We start from the raw sequence: 6,000 nt of genomic DNA, 5'->3' as shown, positions 1-6,000 counted from the left end.
TCAAGAAAATGGTCCATTTATTTTGAAAATTAGTTTCCCATGATCAAGGAAACTAACTACCCATTATCCCACTAACTTAAGAAACCACCCATAACAAACTCACGTAAAGTAGGAGTTTTTGATGGCAAAACTTCCTACATATATGTAATTCAACGTGAGTCTCATTCAAGCAACAAGGTCACTGCATCCAACTCTCAAAAAATACATATACACCATCAAAGTGAGAGTGAGGGTCCAGCACCAAAGTTGAGAAGAGATTGTTCACGGTTTCGGCGTCGCGACGAGGTTGTTCGAGTCTTTGCCTTCCTCGTAATTAATTTGCAATGGCTGGAGGTATACTAATCAATTATCGCTTCCGCAATCATGTTTTGTATGTTTACAATTCAACCTATAAACATGTTGTTTGCTGTACATGATTTACAGTATTCTCCCAAGCAACAACGTCTTAGGTAAGTGTTCTCATCTGATGTTATATGTGGCAACTTGATGACTTGGCACGACTCTTTTCTGATGTCAAATACTACCATATAGAAACCTTCGCACATTGCGGGATGAATTATGTGTAAATCTAGTGCCATCGATCAGATACAAAGGCATGGCTTTCAGGACGAATCCTTAAAGCAAAACACATAAATTCTTTAGTGACTCTCCATGTCTTGGTCTTTGAATTATAAATAACAAAGGAGCAAAAGTCTGGTTCATCTAGAGAAAACTGTATGCCAACTAACGTAAAACTCAGTTCACGAGGATCGAAAGCAAAAGAAAATGCAAAAGCTCTCCCCAATCCCAACTTATACTCTTCAGGCAACCTCAAGGAAATCCATTCCCTTGAGCTGGGTTGCATATATAAAATACTACTGGTTCAAAGGGACGAATTCGGCCACAGATATGACACGTGCGCTTAGCAATAACCTTACAAGAGCGGCAACATAGTATACCATTTGAGGAGCCAACCAAAGCAGTTGTTTCAGGGAGGAAATCTAATAATTAATAAAGTACTTGTACTTAACTCTTTATCCATACTAGTATACAAGGGTAAAAGAACAGCCATACGACAACAATGCCAAATTTGTTGCGTAAAAATACCAGCAGGGAAACAAGAGTTGATCATCTTCGAAGAATAAGAATGTTGAAAAATAGGGTCCGAAACAAAATCATACCACCTTTTACAAGTGCACTTGAACATCAAGACTGACTTAGGAGGTAGGCTCAATAGAATATATTGAACTAGATCAGTACCCAGAACACATAAATTATCTTCCATGTTGTAAATCATATGTCAGCTAATCCTGTCAAAATAAAAGCAATTTACATAAGATTATATTAATACTTGAAATCTTTTTCTAGGAGATGAAAAACAAAACAAAAAGGCAAAAATTGTTAAACAATTTCAAAACTAATTATAAATCTTATTTTTCAAGATCAATTTTTTTTTTTAAATTACATAAGTTACTTAACACATTAGTTACATAGTTCCGTCATACAACACATTAGTAACCATTTGCCCTCGAGTTTTCATTCACATGACCATTTGCCCCCGAGTTTTCATTCAATATACCATGTGAAATGGTGCTTAGGGTGGTTTCGGAAACTAATTAACTATAATAAATTAACATGATGTCTAACATTAAAGGGTTGTGCAATGCATTAGCAACTAGGGGTGTACAAAAACTGGCGCGGACCTGAAAACCAACCTGAACCAGACCTGTTGGGACCGGACCTGATCCGAACTTGTAGATTCAGGTTCGGTCCTAGTCCTTGAAATTCAAGGATTTCGGGTTTTAGGTCCAATCCGGGTTAAACCCGGAATTTTTAGGTCCGGACCTGAAACCTATAAAGCTATTTTTTTATTTTTTATTTAATAAGTCTAAACAAGTCCATAAACAGGTTCAAACAAGTCTAAACAGGTCAGCAATATTATATTATTTAAAAAAACGAAAAAAAAAATCAATAATCAGGTCTATTCAGGTCAAAACCCAGACCAATCAGGTCTGGACCGGAATCGAACATGTTGATTCAGGTCTGGTTTCCGGTCCTTAAAAATCAAGGATTCATGTCCCGGTCTATTCAGGTTCGGGTTAGGTCCGGACCGGTGTACAACCCTAATAGCAACCAAATTTGATTCAATTATCAAACAAGGCCCGAAAATTTACATAATTATAGGGGTATGTGATTTAATCATCAAATTAGGCTCATAATTTTCTTTTCTAGCTACATAATTGCTAGTTATGAGCTTTCGTAATCTTATTATTACTTAGAACCAATAGTTCAGAGTTTCGATCAAAGATGAGCTATGGATTTGTGAAATTGATATGATGATTACTAAAAGTAACAACAACTTACCCAATGGAGAACGTGAAGTGAGAGATGTTGAGTGCGCTTCAATTGAGAACTGAGAAAGAGTGGGAGGGGGAACAAGAGAAAGTGGCACTACACTAGCAAGGGTCATTTATAAGTGGGCCAGATCTATCCAATAGACAATGGGTTATACGCGCGAATTTTAAGGTGTACCATGGTGTACTACTTACACCGAGTCTATAGTTTTGAATTAGATTAATCTCGTGCGATGTACGATTTTAAAATAAGAATAGAATTATAGACTTTTAACACCGTAGTGAAAGAAAATAAATTCCTCATTTTTCCTAATTATTCTCTCCATTTTTAAATACTTGCTCCATTTCTATTTTTTGTATTATTCATTTGTCCTACTTTGACTAATGTTTATGATTTATACATAAGAAAAAATATAGTCTTGTGGGTACTTGTTGGAATCATTTCAATGAATTGATTATTAATTTTCAATTGTTAGAATTTATACTTATTAGTAATTAAATATATTACTGATCAAATATTAACATCGGCATGCATGTCCAAGAGAAATGGAGCAAGTATTTAAAAACGGAGGGAGTAATTTATAATTAAATATGAATATACAATTTCCGAAAGTGCATAGTTTTCATATTTAATTAAGAAATTTCAATTAATTTATATTATTAACTATTGTTAACAACTCGTAAATAACTAAATAGTATAATATGTGTAGAAAACCCAAAATTTAAAAATTTAAATGGAATACATTTTCAAAACTATGTTAAATAAAGTGGCTTAAAAAAATATGACATCATCCTTGCATTTTGAAGGGAAAAAATTAAATAAAAAAGTGACACATAGGCAATGATGACATCATCGGTTGTTATTTTAGTATATATACTAATTTTTGGCCCCGTGCAATGCACGAATTTATAAAACAAGATTTCTTAATAATTATAGTCGATTGACATTAAATAGAGTTCATTGAAATAAAATGACTAATGTAATACTCCCTCCATTTTCTTTTACTTGCAACACTTCCCTAAAAAGGAAATGTCACAATACTTGCAACACACTATAAAAAGAAAGTTAATTTAGGGAAAAACTACATTATTTCCGTTATTTAAAGCACATGGCCCACTAAATTACACCCCTAACAACCACTCATCCCATTTTAAAGTGTATTATATCATGTGAACCCCACATTTCTTTAAATATCGTGAAAAAGCGTGTGTTGCATCTAAAAGAAAACGGAGGAAGTATATTTTTTTTTTTCAAATTTGAATTTATTAATGTTTATCTTTTAAATTCTTAAATTAATATGATCACTTGGGGAATCATGTGGCCAGCTGCACTTATAATTTAGGCTCTTACCCTACCTTCCTTGCTGAAGCTATTGATATAAAACTAGCCTTCTGGCCCGTGCAATGCACGACTTGTTCATAGAAAACTGCATAAGATGAGTGAGGAAATACCAATATATAATTATGAGTGTAATATGTAACTGAAAACATAATTAAAGAAATAAAAATTTTGGGACTTTAATTTGAAATGAGACTTAATAGAAAAAAGATGGAGGGACTAAAATCAAAGAGAGAAAATAAAAAGGTTGAATTAAAGAGGGGAGATGAAGATGAAGTATTTAATGAAAGAGTTAAGAAAAATTGTATAATAAAATATAAAAAAGGTAAAACGACATGTGGCACATTGGGTTGAAGAATAAGATAGGAAAGTGTAATAGAATGATGACATATGTCTTTTTGGTTTGCTTTTTTAAATACTAAGTATAGATATAGATTTATTAAAAGAATTTAAATTTTTTAAAGAAAATAAATGAATAGCATTTTGGGGGGAAATTTTTTCACAAAATTATGCCAAGTGTCCCCTTTGTTGATTACTTTAGTATATAAATATAGATAGATAGATAATTTGTAAAAAGGTATGAACAGTTACAAATTTTAAATATTTGGTAAAAAATCTAAACATCGTAAATTTTGAACATTTAGTAAAAAAATTTGAACAATCGCGTGCCAATGCACCATGCTTATACTTTTGAACATTTAATAAAAAAAAAATCTGAACAATTACAAAATTTGAACTTTTAGTAAAACAATCTGAACATCATAAGAACATTTAGTTAATAAATATGAACAATCGCAATGCACCACACAGTCCACACCTATACTTTTGAACATTTTGTAAAAAAATATGAACATTGCAAATTCTAAACATTTAGTAAAAAAATCTGAATAATCGCAAATTTGAACATGTAGTATATTAAAATACAACACTATATAATAAACATCAATTTTTTGAAAGAAGTTTATCTGACTCGTTATAATTCAATATTTTTGTAATATACTAGGGTGACCTACGCGCGTGATGCGCGCAAAGGGCTAGGTCTTCAGAGAAGTTGTATTGACGTGTATTTATACCTTTGGTTTGGCTGGTAGACCTGGTAGTTTTAATACGTACTATTTGATTTATGTGCCTATGTGGTGGCGATGTAGAAATATAAGAAAGCCACAAAAATCTTTTATGGTAGTTATTTTTTAAAACCCTAAAAGTTTGATAGTGTTTTTTTCCAAATTATTATTAAATGGTATTTAATTGATTTGTATCCGATTCCTTCATAATTTAAGCGGCAATTGTCAGTTTAGAACTCTTAATTTATTTACATGTTTCAATAATATCTAATGTGTTTTTATTCAAATGAATTCTTTGTGAGCTTTGGTCATACGAAGTTTTAAAATGTGAAGTGTTTATTGTAGCTAAAAACTTAGGGTTCGTTTGGCATTGCTGTGGTTTTCTGTTTTATTGTTTTTTGTTGTATAAAAATATATGATACATGTCACATAATGAATAAAAAATTATTTAAACTTATTAAAACCATAATAATTTTGAAAACTGACAACAAAAAAGTGAAAACACCTTTTTCTTGTTTCCTGTTTTTGGTTTTTAGTTTTAAAAAAAACAGGAAACTAAAAACCAAAAATGATGCCAAACAAGCCCTTAATAATGTAAGTTCTTCCGTTAGTTATACTTTTCCTTTTAAATTCTCTCCATAATTAATTAATACCAATTTTTTTTTCCAATCATCGTTGCCCTTGATTTTAGGATTTTTAAGTTCTTAATACCTCTTGATAACATCTGCTCAAATATCACTTTTTAATGTGAATCCCATTCAAATTCCATAATGTTGTTCATGTGCATTTCAAAGCTAATAAACCTTAATAGTAGTAGCAATTAAATGACGATAAAATTGTAAATAAGAAGAGTAACCACGAAGGAGTAAAAATAGACAGTCTTTTGGTAATAAACAGTCTCTTTGTACATACAGTTTTTTTTTTCTTTTTAAATAATAATAATAATAACATATAAAGTATAAAGCATTAGAATTTTTTTTATTAAAAAAAAAGCTAGCATTACAAGTTTTTTGTTTTAAAAAAAACTTTAAATTAATTGATGATAGGTTTAACGAAAAAAAACATTAAACATATTAATGAGTAAACATATTAATGAGGGTAAAAAAGTAAATAAACATTTTTGTACACTTTTTTGAGGGTATAATTGGTAGAACACTATTCCTAAGAGTTATTTTCTACTTTTTATAAGGTAGGGATAGGGAAACAAAACATTTTACTGTATGTAAATGTAAAATGTTTTCATTTTTTGTAAAATGGTCAATTT

This window comes from Chenopodium quinoa, unplaced genomic scaffold (genome assembly GCF_001683475.1).
Source record: "Chenopodium quinoa cultivar QQ74 unplaced genomic scaffold, ASM168347v1, whole genome shotgun sequence".
In the NCBI taxonomy this organism is placed as follows: Eukaryota; Viridiplantae; Streptophyta; class Magnoliopsida; order Caryophyllales; family Amaranthaceae; genus Chenopodium; species Chenopodium quinoa.
The sequence above is the reverse complement of the archived record's forward strand: the minus strand, read 5'-3'. Positions refer to the sequence as shown.